Here is a 24,689-nt window from a genome sequence, read left to right on the forward strand (position 1 = left end):
TTTCTGCCTGGAGAACCATTGTTGCTAATCTCCAGGTGAGGGCTGTGTCATTATACCCTGCTGAATTTGCTTGCTTCCTGCTTTTGTCCCCTTTGTCGAGAAAGACTGTACTTTTACCAGGCTGATGCTGCAGGAAGAAGGGAAAAGATGGAAAACTGAAATCAGATACATTTCCCTACAGAAAATACCTGCCTTGAGGTGCATTCTCTGTAACACAACCAGGCCAGGCAAAAAAAAAAATCATGCCACAAGCTCACACTGATGCTAAACACCACAAGGCTGGATATGATAGGAAAAGGTGGCAACAGTGCCCTGCAAACTAGAGGAACAATGTGCTTCAGTGTCTGTGTGACCTTCATCATGTTCCCCCTGCACCCTCCCCCCATTATTCTTCCTTTTTGGCATTCTGAACCTGTTTCAGGGCTTTAAGCCACCACAGACATTGGGACACAAACACACACATATGCTGGCAGGGGTGTGTAGAATGGAAAGCCGATGTCTGTTTCAGCTGGGTGGGAAGACAGCAAGGTTGAGGAGCAGTGTTCCCTCTAAGCTGAGTTAGCGTGAGCTAGCTCAGAGATTTTTAGCCTCCAGCTCACACATTTTTGTCTTAGCTCAGGAAAAATGGCCCCAGAGCACAATAATTTATGCAGTAGCTCACAACTTTAATGCCAGTAGCTCACAAAGTAGAATTTTGCTCACAAGACTGCAGCTTAGAGGGAACATTGATGAGGAGGTGAGTGAAATTAATAATAATAATAATAATAATAATAACAATAATGTTTTATATATATCCCGCCCTCCCCGCTAAAGCAGGCTCGAGGCGGCTCACAACATAAAAACACTTCAACAATTAAAACAATACATATTACAAATCATATATACATATTATAATCATACATTAAAACCATCTAAGTTGGTTTGGTGCTAAAATCTTGATGTTACGCATATTACAGTTTTTCTGTATTCCTTCTACAGTAGATTCCATATTAAGTAAAAGCCAGCTGGAAGAGAGTAGTCTTGCAGGCCCTGTGGAACTGGGCAAGGCTCTGCAAAGCCCGCACCTCCGCTGGCAATTGGTTCCACCAGTGGGGGGCTACAATCGAGAAGGCCCTTTCTCTGGTGCCTTTCAGTTTGGCCTCCTTCGGCCTGGGGATTACCAGTAGATTTTGAGAACCAGATCGCAATACCCTCTGGGGAATAAATGGGGAGAGATGGTCCCTAAGGTAGGCAGGTCCTTGGCCATATAGGGCTTTAAAGGTAATAACCAATACCTTGTAATGAATCCAGTACACTATTGGCAGCCAGTGCAGTTCCCCAGCCCCGGCTGTATGTGCTCCCACTTAGGAAGTCCCAATAACAGCCTGGCCAGTGCATTCCGCACTAGCTGTAGTTTCTGGGTTTGGCACAGGGGCAGCCCCATGTAGAGGGCATTACAGTAGTCCAGCCTCGAGGTGACCGTTGCGTGGATCACTGTTGCCAGGTCGCCGCACTCCAGGAAGGGGACCAACTGCCTCGCCTGCCTAGGATGAAAAAAAGCAGATTTAGCAGTGGCTGCTATCTAGGCCTCCATTCGCAGGGCAGGCTCCAGCAGCACCACCAAGCTCTTGACCTTGTGAGCCATTTTCAATGGCGCAGTGTCAAATGCTGGTAAGGGGATTTCCCTGCTCAGACCACCGCGACTCAGGCAAAGGATCTCTGTCTTCGCTGGATTCAACTTCAACCTACTCAGCCTGAGCCATCCTGCCACAGCTTGCAACGCCTGGTCCAGATTTTCTTGGACACAGTCAGGCCGGCTGTCCATCAGCAGATAGAGTCGGGTGTCATCAGTATATTGGTGACAAGCCAACCCATACCTCCGGGCAATCTGGGCAAGGGGGCGCATGTAGATGTTGAATAACATTGGGGAGAGCACTGCCCCCTGTGGCACCCCATAATTAAGCGGGTGCCTCTGAGACAGTTTACCCCCAATCGCCACCCTTTGTCCCCGACCATCAAGGAAAGAGGAAAGCCATTGCGGGTCAGTAACTGATAGTTGACCATATTGAATGCAGCCGGTAGGTCTAACAGCATCAGCACCGCCGAGCCGCTTCGATCCAGATGCCGCTGGAGGTCATCCACCAGGGCGACCAGCACTGTCTGTGTCCCATGACCTGGGCAAAAGCCGGACTGGTGGGGATCTAAAATGGAAGCATCATCCAGAAAACTCTTTAACTGCCCTCTCAATAATTTTACCTAAAAAGTGTAAATTCGAGACTGGCCGATAATGTGCCAATTTGGCCGGATCTGATGTAGCTTTTTTCAAGAGAGGGCAGACCACAGCCTCTTTAAGAGGCATTCAAAAAAGCCCTTCCGAGAGAGATCTATTTACGATGTCCCATACAGGACATCTAAGCTCCCTCTGGCAAGCTTTAATAAGTCAGGAGGGGCATGGGTCCAGATCACAAATTGTTGGCCATACAGTGGAGAGGATTCTGTCAACTTCCTCCAGGCTGAGCATGTTGAAGCAATCCAAAACTGGTCCAGAAGACTGGCATGGGGCCTCGCATACTGTTCGCATACTGTTTCCAATGTGGTGGGATGGTCATGGTGGAGTGACGAGATCTTATCTGCAAAAAATTTCACAAAAGCCTCACAGCCAATCTCCAATTCCCTAGCTTGTGGCCTGCCTTGCAGCAGTGTTGTCAGATTCTGAATTGTCCTAAACAGTTGTGCCGGCGCGAGTTTGCAGACGCAATCTTGGTCGCAAAGTAAGTCTTCTTTGTAGCTTTGTCTGCCATCTCATAGGACCTCATAAACTCTCTATAAGATGTTCCAGTTGCTTCGTCTCGAGCATGCCGCCATCGCCTCTCTAACCATCTGAGCCCTCATTTCAGCTGCCACAATTCCGGGGTATACCACGGAGCCAGCTTAACACGAGGGTGCAGAGGGCGCTGAGGTGTGATCTCATCGATGGCTCTGGAGAGCCAGCCTTGCCAAGACTCCACCAGGTCATTGAGAGAATCGCCAGGGGGCCAGGGAACCCGCAGGGCTGTTTGGAACCGCTCAGGGTCCATCAGACTCCATGGGTGAGCCAAAATAAGCTCGCCGCCTAAACGGGCTTGGGGTGGGACATCCACATGAGCCTTAAGGGCAAAGTGGTCCGACCATGGCAGTAATATCGTCCACCAAAACCCCGGCCACAAAGATCAAATCTAACATGTGCCCCGCCTGGTGAGTGGGCGATGTAACAAATTGGGAGAGTCCCAGTAGGTCCATTGCCTGACTGGAGGCTGCATCATCAGCATGGACATTGAAGTCACCCAGGATCACAAGCCTTGGGTACTCCCATGCCCAGTCTGCTACAGCCTCCATCAGGGATGTTAAGGCACCAGCTGGTGCGTTAGGCGGATGGTACACCAGCCATATCACCAATCCCTCCCCAACGTCCCATGCCAGATCGGCACATTCAATACCATTGATCTCTGGGGCTGGGACGACCTGAAAGGAGTAAGCCTCTCATATGAATAGAGCCACCCCTCCCCCCTGCCTGCTAGTTCGTGATTGGTGAAAGACTGAGTATCCCGGGTGAGCCGTTTGGGAGAGAGCGACAGTCTCTCCATCTCACACCCAGGTCTCAGTCATGTAAGCCAGGTCCATGTCCTGCTCAAGCAAAAACTTTCGGAGGACTGAGGTCTTATTCTTTATGGACCTGCTGTTGCATAACACCTATGACAGAGGTGAGTAATTCAGCCTGACCCCACTACTTGTCACTGTCGGGATGGGACACAGACTGGAAGGAGGCCAAGCACCACCATATCTCTGCCTCCTTCCCTTATATCGATATCTGTTCCCACCGTCATACTTTTCCCTCCCCAGGAGCCCTGGAATCCCCAGGCCAGTCATCCCCCACTGGTCTCTGCCTCAGACCAGATGTAAAAAGCCCCAGCCTCAGACCAGATGTAAAAAACACAGCTCCCCACCCTGCAGTTAATTAACTCCCAACCGTCTCTATCCTTGCCAAGGTTGAGGGGGTGGTTTCAGGATTGGCTACCCTGGGCCTGGCAGCATCCTCTGGGTGACTAGATGTCACCCAGCTGGCATGACTTAACTAGGCCCAGCTGCTTTCTCCTGTTCAGCAGCACTCCCTCTATGACAGCTAATGTGTTTGCCAGACCAAGATTTTTGCTGTGGAAGCTGACAATGATTTTGGGCCAGTTGCAGACTTTCAGCCTAACCGAACTTCCAAGGTTGTGCAGATCAAAGTTGGGAGAGGAGGATGATGTAAGCTGCTTTGGTTCCACCACCACCACCCCCACCAGTGAGAAGAAACAGTGTCATTTTCCTATGTATAAGGTGCATGGAGAGGGAAGGCAATGGAAAGCTGAAAGAGGGACAGATAAAAGGAAAGAGATATGGCTGCCAACTCCAGGTTAGGAAATTCCTGGAGATTTAAGGGATAGGATTTGAGGGGGGATGAGACCTCAGACAGATACAATGCCATTTTCTCTTGAGGAACCACTGTTGCCAATCTCCAGGTGAGGGCTAGAGATCATTCACAGTTAAAACTGCTTTCCAGATGACAGACATCAGCTCCCCTTCCGGTGTGTGTGGGGGAAAGTGCATGCCCTCACTTGGGTGGGTGGAAGACAGCAAGGGTGGGGGGCACTCACCCAGAGCCTCTTTCTAGAGCCCAATGTATTTTTTGTCACAACGGGCCTTACTCCTAGTAATTTTATAAAACTCTACCATGTCTCCCCTTAGCTGTCTCTTTCCTAGACTGAAAAGTCCCAGAATCTTCAGACTCTCCTTGTAAGAAAGGTGCTCCAACCCCTGATTAATTTACTTCTATTCCTTTATACTTTTTTCCTGCTCTAAAAAATTCTTTTGGAGATACAGTGACTGGAACTATATACAGAATTCCAATTGAGGCGATACCTTAGCATTATACAAGGGCATTACATTATTGGCCATTTTATTTTCAATTCCTTTCCAAATAATTTCAAACACAGAATTTGCCTTTTTCACCACTATTGTACACTAACATTTTCATTTTCATTGAACTGTCCCCCAAAACCCTAAGATCTCTATCAATTTCAGACTCTGACAGTTCAGACTCCATCAACATATATTTAAAATTAAAGGATTTTTTTTGCATCATATTATTCTTACTCATGTTGAACTTTATTTGCCATTCTGTTTCGCACTCACCTAATTTAGATAGCCTGCCATTGTTCACAATCCATTTTGGTTGTCACCATCATGAATAATTTAATTTAATCTGAAAACCTGGCTACTATGCTGTAAACCCCCAATTCCAAATAATCTGTGAATAAATTAAATAGCATCAGTTCCAATACCTATCCTTGTAGGACCCCATTGCTCACTTATGTCCACTGTAAGAACTGTCAATTGTGAGAACGTCTGTGTACAAGTGAAAAAAGAAAAGGGAAGGTCCCCTGTCCAAGCACCAGTCATTTCCGATTCTGGGGTGACGTTGCTTTCACAACGTTTTCACAGCAGACTTTTTACGGGGTGGTTTACCATTGCCTTCCCCAGTCTTCAACACTCCCCCCCCCCACAGCAAGCTGGGTACTCATTTTACCGACCTCGGAAGGATGGAAGGCTGAGTCAAACTCTCGCCGACTACCTGAAACCCAGCTTCCACTGGGGATCGAACTGAGGTCATGAGCAGAGTTTATGACTGCAGTACTGCAGCATTAACACTCTGCACCATGGCGTGAGGGAAGGGGCAATTAACATTGGTTCTTGCTTCTTCTATTGTTAAGTTTTGGGCAAGGAAAGGAAGAATGTAGGCTGTCATGGCAGCCTTGCTTGAGCCAGTGATGTGCTGCACTTCAAAATCAAGGAGTAGGCACCAAAATGAGAGTTAATGGGTCTCATTTGTAATGTTACACAGAACTAGTTAAATATGTGGTAGTACCTGGCTTGGAAGTTTCTGTTTAGCACAAAAATAGGCAAATATTTCGCCCCAGTGCAAAGGAATGAGGTTCTCTGAAACTTCACAGTTCATGTGAATTATGCAGGGGCAAGGCAGAGAGAAGCTATATGTTAAATTTAAATATGTTAAATTTTGCTGCAGAAGTCAAAGTTGAATCCTCTGCTTTCTGCTCAAGTTGTCAGCGGTAATGAATAATACATGTCATAAGGGGGTTGCCTTTGCACTGCTATGGTTACAGTCGCTAGCCGTAGTGCTGAAGCAGAGCAACTTCAGTAAAGGAAATTAATTCACAGCATAAACTCTGTAATTCTTAATCAGAACTTTTCCATGATAAACATGCATTTTTGTGTAAACAAATATTTAGAAAAAGGACGTACAGTTTCAGAATTTCCATGGAACAATTTCTGTTTTGCATATATGAGTTTAATATATAATTAAAGCTATATGAAGCACTGCTATTTTAGGCGATAGTGATTAAAGCTCCCATTGTGAGCCACTTTTGGCATAAGTGAGGGCCAAGAGGGTTGTAGCTGAGGGAAGCAATGGTGAGCATTTGTCTACAAGCTCCTCAGACATGTTAAAGCTTGTTAGTGTTAAGTAAGCTGAAATGCAAGAGTTAATAACTTTAATCATTAATCATATAGGAAGTCTGTGTATTTTAATTCGCTGGCTAACTTTGACAACTGTGTGCCTAGTGAAAAATAAGAATAAAAATGAGAATTTGGGAGGCATTTAATCTTCTGTGTTTCATAACTATAGCAAGAAAAGACTAAGGTGCTACTTGACTGGAAACTAGCCGTCTGTATGGAGCATGTAAAAGATTCACATGCATAAGAGGGAGGCAACTTTGCTGGAGCAACCCTTCAACACCTCCTTTCATGATGCTCCTAGGAGCCCTCCATCCTCCAGAAGTAGCACTTTGTGGGGGAAACATTTCAGGCTGTTGCTGGGGGGGGGGGAGGAAGTATTTAGATGCGGTCCGACTCAAGTTGGCAAGGGGTTGGATCCTTTTCACTAAGTTGGATGCCGTGACTCCCTTCACCAAGTCTTCCTCCAACAGGGGAAATCTTTCTTCAACAACAAAAGACTTCTGTCCATCAGATGACACCTTTTACCACCAGAATGTCATTTTCCTTTGGTAAATAGTCCTCTTCCCTTGAAAAAAGACTTAAGCATAGAAGAAGAAGACGACGACTGCAGATTTATACCCCACCCTTCTCTCTGAATCAGAGACTCAGAGTGACTTACAATCTCCTATATCTTCTCCCCCCACAACAGACACCCTGTGAGGTGGGTGGGGCTGAGAGGGCTCTCACAGCAGCTGCCCTTTCAAGGACAGCTCCTGCGATAGCTTTGGCTAACCCAAGGCCATTCCAGCAGCTGTAAGTGGAGGAGTGGGGAATCACCCAGTTCTCCCAGATAAGAGTCTGCACACTTAACTACTACACCAAACTGGCTCTCATATGGGAGACATAGGGTCTTAAAAACATAAGAAGAGCCCTGCTGGATCAAACCAATAGCCCATCTAGTCCAGCTTCCTGTTTCACACATTGGCCAATCAGTTCCTCTGGATGGAAAACAACAGGGAATAGAGGCCAAGGCCTTTCCCAGATGTTGCCTCCTGGCTCTGGGATTCAGAGGTAGGGAGGGGCTTGAATCGAGCCATGAAGCAAAATTTGTCATTTGTCATGAATTTTGCCCTGTCTGTGGTTCACAAACTATTGTTCGTGACAGGTCTACCATTAAAAAGTTCTATAAACTTTTAAAGCAGTTTGGTTCATGGCAGTTGTGGGTAGAGCAGAAAGCTGCAAAAACAGTTGAGTGATGGGGAGCAGCTGTTTGAGGCTATCTTGTGCTGTTCCTTTAACTGTGGTCCCTTTCAATGGGGTTTGTGGGGCCACAAACCACTTTGGTTTGTGAATTAACCTCCTGGTTTGATTCTTTTTGTAGTTCAGTTTGTGGTTCGGCCATGAACTGACACAAACTGAATTTTTCTATTTTGTGCCTATTCTTATTGTATTAAATTGTTTCAAAGGTCAAACAGGGAGGAGCCTGGCAGCCCATGTGGCCTTAAGAGGAGGTGATGCAGACTCAGAAGAAGCTCCCCTGAGATAAGTCCCTCCCCCAGACTGCCCCCACCAGCTGATGGGGCAGTGGACTATTAGTTGGCAGATGCTGCTGGGAATCCCCCAGCCAACAAGTGGCTGTGCCTACTCAGCAGGACACCTCTTGGGCATACAAACCTGCATCCTAGATCCACCCCCCCCCTGTGGTTGCAAAATGGCCCCAGGTAATTCTGGGCTCTTCGCCTCAGAGAGCCAGTTTGGTGTAGTGATTAAGTGTGCGGACTCTTATCTGGGCAAACTGGGTTTGTTCCCCACCCCTCCATTTGCACCTGTTGGAATGGCCTTGAGTCAGCCATAGAGGTTGTCCTTGAAAGGGCACCCACCTCACAGGGTGTTTGTTGTGGGGGAAGAAGATAAAGGAGATTGTGAGCTGCTCTGAGATTCGGAGTGGAGGGTGGGATATAAATCCAATATAAGAACATATAAAATATACACACACACACACTGTGGCTAATAGCCACTGATGGACCTCTGCTCCATATTTTTATCTAACCCCCTCTTGAAGCTGGCTTTGCTTGTAGCCGCTACCACCTCCTGTGGAAGTGAATTAAACATGTTAATCACCCTTTGGGTGAAGAAGTACCTCCTTTATCCATTCTAACCCAACTGCTCAGCAATTTCATTGAATGCCCATGAGTATTGTGAGAAAGGGAGAAAAGTACTTCTTTCTCTTCCTTCTCCATCCCATGCATAATCTTGTAAACCTCTATCATGTCACCCCGCAGTCAATATTTCTCCAAGCTGAAGAGCCTCAAGCGTTTTAACCTTTCTTCATAGGGAAAGTGTTCCAAACCTTTAATCATTCTAGCTGCCCTTTTCTGCACTTTCCCCAATGCTATAATATCCTTTTTGAGATGCAGCGACCAGAACTGCACACAGTACTCCTCCACTTACAGCTGCTAGTTGTGCTGGTCTTTTGGGGCAACTTCCTATTTATACAAATGGTGAAATCAACAACGTTATGGTCACTGCTCCCAAGCGGTGCGATCACTTTTACATCTCTCACCGAGTCTTGAGCATTACTTAGGACCAAATCCAGGATCGCCCCATCCCTGGTAGGTTCTGTGACCATCTGCTCCATAGCACAGTCATTGAGAGCATCTAGAAACTCAATCTCTTTCTCTCGATCAGAACACATATCGACCCAATCAATTTGCGGGTAGTTAAAATCACCTATGACGACACAGTTTTTACGTCTAGCCACTATCTTTAAGCCTTTCATCATATTATAGTCGTCCTCTATCTTTTGATTTGGTGGGCAATAACAAACTCCCATAGTTAAATTTCCTTTTGGGCCCTCTATTTCAACCCAAAGCATTTCTAAAAGTGAATCTAATTCTCTGACCTCAGTCTTACTGGACCGTATATCCTCTCTGACATACAGAGCCACCCCACCTCCAACCCTTCCCTCCCTATCCTTCCGATATAACTTATATCCAGGAATCACCGTGTCCCACTGATTCATCATCATCTTCTTCTTCTTCCTGAAGTCTCTCATGCTTAGTGTTACAGTGTTCACAAGTTGAAGCATTTGAATAGAAACAAGGACTTTATCTTCAGTCCTACTTCTTTTGAGAAGAAATGCAATATCTTTTAGAGGATTTATGGTAATGATGTTGAATTCAGCTGATGATAAACAGCACAGGGAGCCCCTAAGTTTCTCCTTCACTTTCTTGACATACTCCACTGCAGGCCCATTAACACTTCTTTCCTTATTGCCACATACTGATTAATTACTATCTTTGAATTTGGAACTCTGTACTAGAAGCAGGCACTTAAAACTGATCACCTGCTCTAATTTTAGTAATGTTTCCTCAAGTTTTTATCAAAGGCATTCAGGTGTTTGATACTTCCAAATATATTTGGTAAATATATATAAGGAATTACTGTCCAACCTCTGAGCAGAGGACTTCTCAAAAGCAATTTCCTGAATTTCCCCGTGTGAATTGTCTTTCCTGACTCAGCCAAAGGCTTACAAACATTTAAAAATACTATATACTATCACTATCTGTGTTTCAAGTACCTAACAACCTCTTTCTCTGGCTTTTATAGTGCCTCAAACACCTAATTTTTCTGTATAAATTGCCAAACAAATTCAATATCAACATAAAACTAATTGAAATATGAAACTAAAGCATGGCACACATAGGTCGCAGTACAAGTTTTCATGTTCAAACAAGGACGAATTCTATGTTGGCAGCTGAGAATGTTAAGCAAAAACAACATCCCACATTTCTCATGTCAATAAAAAGGACTTCTTTCTAATGGGTGTGGGCAAGGCTTTTGAACTAGGCACAAATGGATTTTTGAGTACCTTAACACAGCTTGATGGCAATTTCAAAAAGCAATACAAAACTAAACTAAACTTTTATAGTGGTAATGTTCCATGTTCATGATATTTACCTTTTACTGGGTTTAATTCCAGACATTTAGTAATAGTAGCACATTTTGCGCCATAGCTATATAACAAGTAAATAATTGAAGTAGAGTCTCAAACTGTTTTCTGGGAAGTTTTAGAGTTCCTCACAAGCTTTTCAAGAGGGTCAGTAATAGCAAGAAAGCTTCACTGAAAGATAACGTGTCTGACTTTACCCAGTTGCAATGGGAATTTGATTTGTCAGAAAATATATGGTCAGTTGATCAGTCAAGTGCCGGATGATAATAGCTAAGTATGTTTGAAATGTTAAATTTAATAGAACAACAGAACTATCAACAAATATTGATACTTACGAATATTGCAAAACAGATTAGTCAGATTTTATTGTGTAATGAATTATCACTTTTAACAATTATGGGTAAGGTTTCTATAAACATTATCAGTTCACTGAATCATTCTTTTTATCATGGAATGTCAATGTTATCCTGCAGTTACATTTTTAAAAATAAATCAAAGTATTGGACAATATCTTAAAAACTAAAGTCAGCTTTAGAAAGCATTCTGCTAAGCAGGCAGTAAGCCAATTGATCTTGAACTGAGTTCATTCCTTCTCTGGAGCTTTGTAGATCAGACAGCCACATTGCATGCAGGGAATGCCTCTTGGTTCATGCAGCAAACAGTATTATGGTAAGAGGAAGGAAGTGACATCTGCTTCTGATGATTTGGAGATGTCTTTAGTGATAGCAAGTAATCAGCTGTATTGCAAGGTTTGTCTCTGGTTGCTGCAGAGCTCAGAAGGAAAGCAGTCCTCAGTCCTGTTCTTGCTAACAAATGAAACTGTAATGCCACCACCCTTGGTTTTCATGGAATAGCAAATAATAGATTGTCAATTGACAGATCCATAGATTGGCATGTAAACTGGTTCTTCCCTGGAACAGGGGGATGTAATTGTCTGCATAGTAACTGTTCAAGATCTGAACTGAATAAGCAATGTTATTTAAAATTCATGACCTTCAGAAACAAATGGAGCAAGTGAACAGTTAACATGACAGGCATTAACCAATTGGCAGTTTGCATATTGATTTTGCTACTGGGGAGGATTAGGTTTAAAAGATACCCTACATTCCCAACCAGTTCTTGCATTGGCCAAAGTGGGCTTTTTGAGAACAAGACCATAAATTGGAACAATATAATAATCCCCCTCAACATGATGAATACAGGCTACATAAATCATATAATAAAGTAATAATCCAATGTCATCATATAATAAAGTAATAATCCAATGTATTACTAGAAAACTGGTAGCTTGGTAGAAGATATTGCAGCTGTGCCTTTTAGTAATTTAAATTGGTATGTAATCTACAACATTTCTTAGAGAATTCTGACAAGGCTACAGTAACATGCAACTAAGTCTGCAATCCTAAATGTACTTGCTAGGAATCATGTGCCAATGGACTCAGTAAGACATACCTTTTAGTATACCTGTTTAGGATTGTACAGTTACTTTCAGATTGTGCTATTGTAGTATGTTTTTTGTGAACTATATTTAAAAAGTTCCCAGAATCTACAGTTGATCCAGAATGAGGGTATATTATAGCAGTTTCTATGCAGATCTGTTGGAATTTAGTTCACAGCACAGTTTTGTCCCTGAAAGTCCTTGATGGTCTGGGTCCCAAAGGGCTACTTTCTTGAACATGAATGCACCTATGCTTTCAGACTCGCTGGAGAGATCTTCCTGTGTATTTTTCCACCACCACAAGGTTTTCAATGGACATGTTTGCCAAGACCTTCTGCAGAACCAACATTCTAAAACTCACTTCTTTGGGCTGTAAGTTTGGCCAAAGCTCTCTTGAATTTAGAAGGCATTTGAAGGCTTTTGCAATAAACACTTGATTGGTAGTGGTGATGGTGGTGGTTGAAAAATATTGTGCTGGATTTGGTTCTTTACAGCTTCTGGTTTGGTTATGATTTTTTTCTGCTGTTTTGTTTTTTAGGTTTTGGCATTTTATTGTGTCTGTATTTTTTCATTCCGGTTTTAGTGTCCTTTTGTAAGCTGCCTCAGAGCAGTGGTATTCAGATAGCCACCTTCACAATTGCCATCAACCAAACTTCCATCTGTGGTGTGAGGACTGTACCTCAAGGAGGCTCACAGCTTTCTTGCTACCCCAGTGGTAGCTGTTTCAAGGTGGGGACCATCTGCCAACCACAAACCTTGCAGGACAAGGGCCTTGCCCACTTTCTTAGAATATGGGATGTGTGACACATTGGGGAACAATACTCAGAAGAGCCAAGGTTGGCATGTCAAAGAGCTCCTAAGACTGTGAAAGCTGGGAAAACATTTAAAAAATGAATACTGGTCTTGAAGTATTTAACCTGAGTTAAGTAGAAGGAAAATAGGCCACATCTTTTATTCAGGAACACCAGATTATAGCTAGGGATGGGCACGAATCTCATCACAGAGCTAATTTCCTGATGAAAATTGCTGGTTTGTGGTTCATGAGCTGGAGGTTTGTGCCCATCCCTAACCATGACCTTCCCATGACCCTCCATGTGGTTTCAGAGATTCATGAGGTTTGTAGTGGGAAGTGGGGGGGGGGAGCAAGAAGGATTGCTGGAATGGCTTGCATTCATTTATTAGGCTGAAATAGATGCAAATCAGACCACCCGCACCCGCGCTTCCAAGCATTTTCTTTAAATGGCGTTTTCAAGGCACACACAAGTGAAGTTCTAGTAGAAAGTTCACCTTAGCGTTCCCAATCCTCCCGCTCTGGCGGGAGACCCCAGGATTTCCACCCTCTTTTCCCGCTCCCCCAAAAAACGGAAGCGGGGGGAGGGGGAAAACGGTGGGCGCCAGTTCTGGCAGCTTTAGTTGGTCTCAATAAAAGATACTGCGTTATTACTATATGGATAGTACGTAGTACGGTATTTTTTCAACAGAGACGTCAAAACACACAGCGATGCCATTTTGTATCTCCGGAATATCATGGCCAAAAGCGGTATTTTTTTTAAACTGAAGGTTTAGTTTGTGTCCACTTCTTTTTCTTCCTTATAGAACTTAGCTTCAGTTCCTGCTTGTGTGATTATTTCCTCCTGCGCAACAGTTAGAATTACGAATGACAGCAGTTTTTTGAGTGAAGTGCTTTATGGGAGTTGTAGTCGTAAAACGCTTTCACTGCATTTGGTATATGAGCAGGGAAACTACTTGTCCCAGCATCCCTCGCCAGCGAGGGGTTTTACGACGACTGCTGCTTCTTCCTCGTGAATCCCTAGTTGTGCGGCGAGCATGTTTCTGGTGTATCAACATGCCGAAAGTGAAGACGAAACCGCGGTCGCGGCAGCAGCGCCGTGAAACAAAAGCATCGGGACCAGGTGGGTCCCTGCTTGGTAGTGAGAAGGAGATTCCTGAATGAGGACAGGCTTAGAGGTCAGGGCAGCCATGGCTCTTCCCCGGAGCAGGCAAAAGTAGTGTGAACCTTGCTGGTCTAGAATCAAAAGACGAAACGCAAACTGTTTATCAGAATTAAGAAAAATGACACAAAACTCTGTACAAGATTTCAGAGTCCTTGCTGACTCCTGTAGCCAGCCGTTCTTTCCTGTACCGACCTCGACAGGCAGGAATTTTAGCAGTTGCCGCAAAGTTCTCAACTGTAGATGTATCAAGAAAGAATCCTGTAGCACTTTAAAGAGGAACAGATTTATTATGGTAGATGTTTTTGTGCACTAGATCCATCATTATTTCCTATGTAAGGAAGGCATTGAAAAGGTGTGCCCGTCCCTTTAAATGTGATGGCCAGAACTCCCTTGGAATTCAATTATGCTTGTCATAGCCTTGATCTTGGCTCCACCCCAATGTCTCCTGGCTCCACCCCCAAAGTCTCCTGGCTCCACCCCCAAAGACCCCAGATATTTCTTGAATTGGACTTGGCAACCCTAGTTCACCTGGAAGTGGTGAACTTGCTGCTTGGACTTGACTCTCATGCAGCACACCTTGCAAAAGCCGTTTAAAAGGAATGTTCCCTCTAAATGGCTTTTGGAAGATCTCTTCCCACCCCCCACCCCCCTTGCATTCTACTGAAGAATTAGCTTTTAATTCTATGTACTCTTTACTTGGCAGAAAGTTAACCGCAGTCAACAGGATGGTTGTACCAGATAATCAGCTCATTACAACATTAATGCCAGGAAACTTGAATAATTGAACAAACATATCTGTTTAGCCATTTGTAGGCATTGCATATACCTTTTCCACTCAGAGATGTACTTTATAGTATATGTTAGTACAGCATAAGGAAGGAAATCCAGAGATACTTTGCATATTGTAGTATAGTGATAGCAGTGGTAACTACCAATCTCAATGTGTCCCTGGAAGAGCATTACACTCAAACAGGCCTCATTTTCATCAGGAGCTCACAGAAGTGGAGCTTCAGAACCTCTAAATGTTATTGTGCTCTTTCTTAACCCCCCTCCCTCCCCCCAAAAAATCTTGCCTCTGGGCTCCATTGTTCAAACCCCCTGTGAAAATTTTGCTAATCTCTAAGATTTGACAAACTTTCTAATATTTCCCTTACCAAAAATGGAAAAATAACCAAAACATATAAAGCAGATGGATGGAAATCATCATCATGCCACTGTGGCGACATAGGAGAAAGAAATTTAAAAAGTATTTATTTATTTATGATTTATATCCCGCCCTTCCCACAAAGATGGCTCAGGGCGGCTGAGTATGATGGGAGCAATGTTCCCTCTGAGCTGCAGAGTCTTGTGAGCAAAAATTCTACTTTGTGAGCTACTGGCATCAAAGTTGTGAGCTACTGCATAAATTATTGTGCTCTGGGATCATATTTCCTGAGCTAAGACAAAAATGTGTGATCTGGAGGCTAGAAATCTGTGAGCTAGCTCACACTAACTCAGCTTAGAGGGAACACTGGATGGGAGTAAGGTTTTATTGTGACAATTATAATTCAAGAGGCATTTTAAGGTAGATGCTGAGCTGATATAATTTAGTACACCTTTTGGTGATGTCAGGAGTGTGTGGCATATGCAAATGAGTTGTGCTAATGTGCTCCGGTACCTCTTTTTCTACAAAATGATTCCTGCATTCAAGTAATAAGAACTTTTCATGGTCCCTGGCCCAAAAGAGTTCTTTCTGTCCATCTTGGGCTAGGGCTTTTTTGGCCCTGCTGAATGGTGGAAAACTCTGCCTGAGAACATTCATGCAAAATTTTGTCTGCCATCTGGGTGCTATACTTAATTATTGTTCATGCTTAATTATTCTAATGTTTTAATTCCCATTATTTGTCTATATACAGGGCTTTTTTGTAGCAGGAACTCCTTTGCATACTAGGCTGCACACCCCTGATGTAGCCAATCCTCCAAGAGCTTACAAGGCTCTTCTTGCAGGCCTACTGTAAGCTCTTGGAGGACTGGCTCCATCAGGGGTGTGTGGCCTAATATTAGGCTTCCCAATCCCCAGGTCCCAGCGGGGGATTCCCCGGTTTTACAGGCTTCCCCCTGCCCCCAGCCAGCTGGCCGGCAGGGGAAGCTCCTCCCCCACAGCCACCCTGTACCTCTGGATCTTCGGCAGGACCTGCAAACAGGTCCAGTTTTAAAATGTGTGTGTGTCTTAAAATTGGAGCAGGAAGTTCTTCATGGGGAAGGGTTAGCAACAGCAGACCTCATGAGAGTGCAGCCCCTCTGTTTGTTTTGCTTTCCTTTCGGACAAGTGAGTGTGTGTGTAAAAGAGCAGTGTAGCCCCTGTACTTTCCAGACCTTGTTGTGGAGGCACCAGAGACTCCTGCTTTGTTCTACTGCTTCAGACCAACATGGCTGCCCACTTGCACCAGAGACAGTTAAGTGTGTGTGTGAGTGAGATAGAGAAAATGGGGGGGAGGGGAGGGAACTCTATTATTCCCTATGGAGACTTATTCTCATAGGAAATAATTGATCCGCGGGTATCTGGGGCTCTGGGGGGGGCTGTTTTTTGAGGTTGAGGCACCAGATTTTCAGCATTGCATCCAGTACCTCTCCCCCAAATACCCCCCAAGTTACAAAAAGATTGGACCAGGGGGTCCAATTCTATGAGCCCCAAAAGAAGGTGCCCCATCCTTCATTATTTCCTATGGAGGGAAGGGATTTAAAAGATGTGTGGTCCCTTTAAATGTAACGGCCAGAACTCCCTTGAAGTTCAATTATGCTTGTCACACCCTTGCTCCTGGCTCTGCCCCCAATGTCTCCTGGCTCCACCCCCAAAGTCTCCTGGCTCCACCCCCAAAGTCCCCAGATATTTCTTGAATTGGACTTGGCAACCCTACCTAATATGCAAAGGAGTTCCTGCTACAAAAAAAAGCACTGTATCTGATGTAAGCCACCCTGAGCCCTATTTTTAAGGAAGGGCTGCCAATAAATTGAATTTAATAAATATATGTAGTAAATAAGATGTCATTTTTGTTTTAATATTTTATTTCTATTAAACAGTTTAGAATTAGGGCCAAGGGAGTCAAAGGTCACAGAGCATGGGCAGTTGGTAAAGTTGCTCACATATTGCTAGCTGCAGGAGCTCCACCCCCTCAGTCTGTCTGGTCTTCAGCAGGAGAGGGAAGGCCAGAGCTTAACGGAAGGAAACTGCTAATTTCTTTGCAAGCCCAAACCAGAGAAAGAATTCCAGAGCAGCAACAACAGCAGTAAGTACTATTGAAGAACATATGGGAAAGCAACAACCCTCCATTTCTTTAAATTAACATTTGTGACTTTCTCTTTTTCCTTGTGTTAATGGATACCATTTGCTAAAATTTGCCTTTGTTCTGGTTGCTCTTGTTGAAAGGCACTGAAGATCCTGTCTCTTCAAATGTTCATGGACATTATCATTCAGTTTTATCTTTAGTTGTAAAGTTGTTATGATAATTTTTTCCTATACTTTAGAAGCAAATTTTGCATTTGCCAGGACATAAGGGTGCTGTCATTTATAGAATTGAACCCCTCCCACATTAGAAAGGCTCACACAAGTGTTTGTGGAACATTGCTAGCAGTGATTTTCATTCCACTCATGGTTTTTTGGACCAGTCAAGATATTTGGTTGTCCGTTAGTTTATGATAATGAATATATGAAACAAAGAAATTATGGGGTTTGTACCATGACTGAATTTTTTTTATTCATTTTCTTTTTTCTTTTAGAAAATGAATTTGGTGGAGAATTGGTGAAGCCAACCCAGTGGATTTTGTAGACTTGGAGAACTGAATCTGGACCACAGAACAATTATCCCACTAAAAAAAATCAGGTACAATTGACAAAAACACTCTTGTGATTGTTGACAAGAATTCATTTCTTGAAGTGATTTTCCTGGTTACTAACTTGGTGTTTCATAGTTTCTGGGTGACAGTTAAGCTGTTGCATGTGCTTTTCAAAGCCGAATTCATTTTGTAAAAAGCATGTGCTGTTAAAATAGAGAATGTATATATTTCGCTTGCAGATGCAAACATGTAGATGAGAAAGAAACAGTCATTTCCATATTGAGTTCAATCTAGTGATATTTCCTAGATACAACAGGTACATGTTATCTAGTTATCAACATATTTATCAATTTTTAGTTTAATGTTTGAGTGAAAAAACTAATACATTTAGCCAACTGCACTTCTCTTTCTGTATTCCACCAATAATAACGTTTTTTTTATTTCTTTAAAATAAGAAAATAAGAGAAGCCAAGAACATAAGAGAGGCCAATGGCCCATCCAGTCCTACTGTGTCACACAGTGGCCAAAAAAAAAGTTATATATACACACACACACTGTGTCACGGCTGGGGCCGGGTCAGGCAAAGTCCAGAGGCAGTCCGAGGTCTGTAGCCAGTAAGCAGAAGGGTCCGAGGCGCCAAATCCGAATCAGTGTGCCAGTATCGCAGGTCCGAGGTCCAGAAGCCGAGGTCAGGGAGTCCAGAAGTCAAAAGCCAAAGTCAGGGAGTCAGGAACCAAAGTCAAGCCGGAGTGGATGCTAGGATGTCAGAGAGATGACTAGTTGCTTCCACAAAGCCTCCTCCCAAAGCCCACAGCTATATAGCCCTCTGCTGTCTGTTGCTCATTTGGGCTAATTGCTGTCTCAGAGCAGCAGCCAGGATCCTGCCGAAACTTAAGCATCCTCACACTTAGAAGGGACAGAATCCTTTCACCACTCAGGGCTCAGGGAGCGTCTTGCTTGTGAGCGTGCCGCCCTCCTCCGATCCCTGAGGTCCTGACGAAGGCGGTCACGCACACGAACCACCCGAGAGGGCGAGGCAGGGGGGCTTGGATCTTCTTCAGCAGGAGGCAGGGGCACTGGTGCAGGTGGCAGGGGCACAGTTCCTTCTGCAGGCTCTGCAGGCTCGGTTTCTTCTGCAGGGTCCCCAGCACCCATGACACTATCCCCCCCCCCAGGGCCCCCCTCCGTCGAGGGGCCTGGGAGGTCGGGGTGGTCGCTGTGGAATCGTTGCACCAAGTCCGGGGCATGAAGATTGTCCACAGGTTCCCAGGACCGGTCTTCTGGGCCGTATCCCTCCCAGTCCACAAGGTACTGGAGGCCTCCACGATGGTACCGGGAGTCCAGAATCTGGCGCACCTCATATTCTTCCTCGTCATCCACCAACACCGGTGGTGGCGGCGGTGGGGAAGGAGGCCGAGCTGGGGCAGGGGGTGCAGCTGGAACAAGGAGGGAGCGATGGAACACAGGGTGAATGCGGAGGTGGGGTGGCAACTGGAGCCTGAAGGCGACGGGGTTTATTTGTTCTACGACGGGGTAGGGTCCAATGAACCGTGCATCCAGCTTGTGAGACCGACCAGGCCGGTGCAGGTAGCGAGTTGAGAGCCACACCTGATCCCCCGGCTGCACTGGAGGGCCTTCTTGCCTCTTTCGGTCCGCAGCCCGTTTATATGCCTCCTTGGCCTGCTGTAGCTGCTCTCGGAGCAAGTCTTGGCTGGCACGGAGTTCTTGCAGGTAGGCCGCGACGGCGGGGACATTCGTGGGTGGCAGGATCGCTGGGAAGAACCGCGGGTGGTACCCGTAGGTTGCAGCAAAAGGGGTCATTTGGGTGGACGAGTGGACCGCGTTGTTGTATGCAAACTCCGCTAGAGGCAACAGACTGGTCCAGTCGTCCTGCTGGTAGCAGGTGTAGCAGCGGAGATATTGCTCTAGCGTGGCATTGGTGCGCTCTGTCTGACCATCAGTCTGTGGGTGGTAGGCTGAGGACAGGTGCACTCGAGTACCCAGGCTGGAATGGAGGGCTTGCCAGAACCGAGAGGAGAACTGGGGGCCCCGGTCTGAGATCAGGTGGGCTGGGAGTCCGTGCAGACGAAAGATGTGTTGCAGGTAGAGCTGGGCTGTCTCGTGAGCTGTGGGAAGTTTCGGACACGGAATGAAGTGGGCCATCTTGGTAAATAGGTCGACGACCACCAAGATGCAAGTCTGACCTTTGGATCGTGGCAGTTCTGTAATGAAGTCCATCGAGATGGTGTCCCAGGGTCCTGAGGGTGCGGGCAAGGGCTGTAACAACCCCGAGGGTTTGGCCGGGACGTCTTTGGCCCGCCGACAGACATCACAGGAGCTGACATAGCGGGCAACATCGGAGCGAACTCGTGGCCACCAGAACTCTCGCGTCAGCAAGTGGGTGGTCTTATGCTGTCCAAAGTGCCCGGCGGGTAACGAGTCATGGGTCAGGCGAAGCACTTCTGCCCGCAAGGGCCCGGGAGGCACATAGAGGCGTTCGCGGTGTAGCAAGAGACCGCCTCGAGTCGTGAACTCGCCTGCCGAGTCGTCTTGGAGTGCCTGGAGGTGTTGCTGGACCCAGGGATCGTTGGCCTGGCTAGCACGAATGTCCTCCACGAGTGTGGGTGAAGTGGAGGTGGCTGCAAATACTGAGGGCGGCAGGATGGGAGCAGCGGGCGTGGCCTCAGTTGAAGCAGGGGCGTATTCTGGTTTCCGGGACAGCGCATCTGCTTTCCGGTTCTGGGTATGGGGGATGTAGGAGATCCGGAAGTCAAAGCGAGAGAAGAATAGGGACCACCGGATCTGGCGCTGGTTGAGACGGCGGGTGGTCTGGAGGTGCTCTAGGTTCCGGTGGTCAGTGAGCACTTGAACAGGGTGGCGAGCCCCTTCGAGGTAGTGCCTCCAAACCTCAAAAGCCGCCTTGATCGCGAGCAACTCCCTCTCCCAGATGGTATAGTTCCTTTCCGCAGCCGTGAGCTGGCGCGAGTAATAGGCGCAGGGCTGGAGTGGCTGAGACGGCTCCTCGCGCTGGGACAGCACTGCTCCCAGGGCCACGTTGGAGGCATCAGCTTCCACCGTAAAGGGAAGCTGGGGGTCAGGGTATCTCAGGAGTGGCCCGGTGGCAAAGCGAGTCTTCAGGGTGGAGAAGGCATTATCGGCCTCTGGGGACCAGCAGAAGGGTTCTTTGGGGCGGAGTAGTTGAGTCAGGGGTGTTGTCAGGGAGGCATAGGCCGGGATGAATTGCCGATAATAGTTGGCAAAACCAAGGAATCGCTGCAGGTCTTTGCGATTCTGAGGAGCCTGCCAGGTCAGGACCGCTTCTACTTTTTTCGGGTCCATGAGGATCCCTTGTGGGGACACAATGTGACCGAGGAACTCGACAGAGCGCAGGTCGAAGTCACACTTCTCCAGCTTGGCGTAGAGGCCATGGGCTCGTAGGCGCTGCAGGACCTGGCGGACGTGCTCGGCGTGCTGGGCAGGATTGCGGGAGTAGATTAGGATGTCATCCAGGTATATGATCGTGAAGCGGTCGAGCAGGTCCCGGAATACATCATTCATGAACCTCTGGAAGACAGCGGGGGCGTTGGTCAATCCGAAGGGCATCACCAGGTGCTCGTACTGCCCGTATCGGGTCCCAAACGCGGTCTTCCATTCGTCTCCGGGCCGTATGCGCACCAAATTGTACGCTCCGCGGAGGTCCAGCTTGGTGTAGATTTGGGCCCCCTTTAAACGATCCAAGAGTTCAGGGATCAGTGGTAGAGGGTACCGGTCGCGGATGGTGATCTTGTTCAGGGCCCGGTAGTCATTGCACAGCCGGAGCTCCCCACTTTTCTTCTTCACGAAGAGGACTGGGGCAGACAGGGGAGAAGTTGAGGATCGGATGAATCCGCGTTTCAGGTTCTTGTCCAGGTAGTCTCGCAAAGCTGCCAACTCAGGCTCCGACATTGGGTACAGACGCCCCACCGGGAGTGGTGCCCCAGGTACCAAATCAATGGCACAGTCATAGGGTCGGTGAGGGGGAAGCTGATCCGCTCCTGTCTCCTCAAAGACATCGGCGAAATCCGCATACTTCTGAGGGAGCTGAGGACCACCACTCGGGATGCCGGCTGCTAGAGTGGTGGGAGGAGTCAGATGGGGGCATGGGTCTCGGAAGCGTAGTTCCTGCTGGGCCCAGTCCACGATGGGGTTGTGCAGCTTCAGCCAGGAAAGGCCTAGAATCAACGGGAAGCGAGGCATGCGGGCGACATCAAACTGCAGCTGTTCTTGGTGCTGCTGGACGTGGAAGGTGATGGGACAGGTCTCCTGGGTGACGGGGCCAGAACGGAGGAGGCGCCCGTCGATAGCCTCCACCAGTGTTGGAGTCTCTTTTGGCTGCACTGGAATCTGGTGCTGCTTTACAAAGGCGGCATCTACGAAACAGTGGGCCGCTCCCGAGTCCAGCATGGCATATACAAACAGCCAGCGTTCATCAGGCAGACGGAGTTTGACTGGTAGCAGGAACGGGCCCGGGGTATCAGTCTGCTGTTCGGAGGACCCAGCTAGTCGCCCCAGGCTGGAGGGTCCACTTACGCCTGGGGCTGGCCTTTTGGCGGCGGTGGCAATGTAGGTCCGGGTATCCGATGTTTAGCAGGGCAGCCAGAGGCATAGTGGCCTGCCGTGCCGCAGTAGAGGCACAGGTTCTGCGTGCGGCGTCTGGCCTTCTCTTCTGGAGTCAGGCGGGGTCGAGCAGCTCCAAGCTGCATAGGCTCACCCTCGTCTCTGGTACTAGCTGGGGATGGGAGAGGAGCCAAGTGGCATGGCGCAGGGAGCTGGCGCCCTCGGGTCTTGGCTTGGCGGCGACTCTCCAGGCGGCCATCGATGCGGAGGCAGAGGGTGATAAGTTCCTGGAGCGTGGGGGGCCGCTCCACCCTGGCCAGTTCATCCAGGACTTCCTCTGCCAACCCCTCGGTAAACTGGTCCATCTGAGCAGCCTCATTCCACGGCAAGTCTTGGGCCAGGAGCTTGAATTCGGTGGCATACTGAGCCACCGAGGACTGGCCTTGTTTCAGGGCCCTGATTTTCCGGTTGGCTGTGGCTGCTTGGACTGGGTTGGAGAAGGCAGCAGACAGGTGGGTCTCAAACCCCTGGTAATCAGTCAGTAGGGAAGAGGACCCAACCAGTAGGGGTGTGGCCCACTTGGCCGCCTGCCCCTTTAACAGACTAATAATAAAACACACCTTCGTCTTGTCATTGGGGAAGTCCCGTGCTCTTAGTTCAAAGTACAGCTGACACTGTGCCAGGAAAGCAGGAAATTCTTCCACGGCACCCCCAAATCTGTCAGGTGGGGGAACTGGGCACTTGGCTGGAGCACTGGCCACAGGTTGTTGCTGCAAGTGCACTACTGCCTGTGTTAGCTGCTGTACCTGGGCTTGGAGCGCAGCCAGTAGTTCGGTGGTTTCACTTGCTTCAGCCTCCATCCTGTGGAGTGGGTGTTTGTGGGTGGAAGCAATCTGTCACGGCTGGGGCCGGGTCAGGCAAAGTCCAGAGGCAGTCCGAGGTCTGTAGCCAGTAAGCAGAAGGGTCCGAGGCGCCAAATCCGAATCAGTGTGCCAGTATCGCAGGTCCGAGGTCCAGAAGCCGAGGTCAGGGAGTCCAGAAGTCAAAAGCCAAAGTCAGGGAGTCAGGAACCAAAGTCAAGCCGGAGTGGATGCTAGGATGTCAGAGAGATGACTAGTTGCTTCCACAAAGCCTCCTCCCAAAGCCCACAGCTATATAGCCCTCTGCTGCCTGTTGCTCATTTGGGCTAATTGCTGTCTCAGAGCAGCAGCCAGGATCCTGCCGAAACTTAAGCATCCTCACACTTAGAAGGGACAGAATCCTTTCACCACTCAGGGCTCAGGGAGCGTCTTGCTTGTGAGCGTGCCGCCCTCCTCCGATCCCTGAGGTCCTGACGAAGGCGGTCACGCACACGAACCACCCGAGAGGGCGAGGCAGGGGGGCTTGGATCTTCTTCAGCAGGAGGCAGGGGCACTGGTGCAGGTGGCAGGGGCACAGTTCCTTCTGCAGGCTCTGCAGGCTCGGTTTCTTCTGCAGGGTCCCCAGCACCCATGACACTCTGTGGCTAATAGCCACTGATGGACCTCTGCTCCATATTTTTATCCAATCCCCTCTTGAAGCTGGCTATGCTTATAGCTGCCATCACCTCCTGTGGCAGTGAATTCCACATGTTAATCACCCTTTCGGTGAAGAAGTACTTCTTTTTATCCATTTTAACCTGACTGCTCAGCAATTTCATCGAATGCCCACAAGTTCTTGTATTGTGAGAAAGGGAGAAAAGGACTTCTTTCTCTACTTTCTCCATCCCATGCATAATCTTGTAAACCTCTATCATGCCACCCCGCAGGTGATGTTTCTCCAAGCTAAAGAGCCCCAAGCGTTCCAACCTTTCTTCATAGGGAAAGTGTTCCAACCCTTTAATCATACTAGTTGCCTTTTTCTGGACTTTCTCCAATGCTATAATATCCTTTTTGAGGTGCGGCGACCAGAACTGCACACAGTACTCCAAATGAGACCGCACCATTGATTTATGTAGGAGCATTATGATACTGGCTGATTTGTTATCAATTCCCTTCCTAATAATTCCCAGCATGGGATTGGCCTTTTTTATTGCAATCACACACTGTCTTGACATTTTCAGTGAGTTATCCACCACGACCCCAAGATCTCTCTCTTGTATTTGTAGCTGGGATTCTTGGCCCCAGTGTACATTACTTTGCACTTGGCCACATTGAACCTCATCTGCCACGTTGACGCCCACTCACCCAGCCTCAACAGATCCCTTTGGAGTGCCTCACAGTCCTCTCTGGTTCTCACCACCCTGAACAATTTAGTGTCATCTGCAAACTTGGCCACTTCACTGCTCACTCCCAACTCCAAATCATTTATGAACAAGTTAAAGAGCATGGGACCCGGTACTGAGCCCTGCGGCACCCCAATGCTTTCCGTCCTCCACTGTGAAGACTGCCCATTTATACTCACTCTC

The 24,689-nt window shown here is 47.3% G+C and overlaps 1 protein-coding gene across 10 annotated transcripts in view; it reads left to right on the forward strand.

The window, feature by feature from the left end:
* The window catches only part of MYT1L (myelin transcription factor 1 like), a 513,986-nt gene that overhangs the window by 155,265 nt on the left and 334,032 nt on the right, over window positions 1-24,689 (forward strand). For all 10 annotated transcript variants that reach the window (XM_060234467.1, XM_060234449.1, XM_060234515.1 and 7 more), the window contains one exon: window positions 17,612-17,715. The gene's annotated coding sequence lies outside the window, so the exon portion shown is untranslated. The remainder of the gene's footprint in view (window positions 1-17,611; window positions 17,716-24,689) is intronic.

Source organism: Heteronotia binoei, chromosome 1, assembly GCF_032191835.1.
Source record: "Heteronotia binoei isolate CCM8104 ecotype False Entrance Well chromosome 1, APGP_CSIRO_Hbin_v1, whole genome shotgun sequence".
Taxonomy (NCBI): Eukaryota; Metazoa; Chordata; class Lepidosauria; order Squamata; family Gekkonidae; genus Heteronotia; species Heteronotia binoei.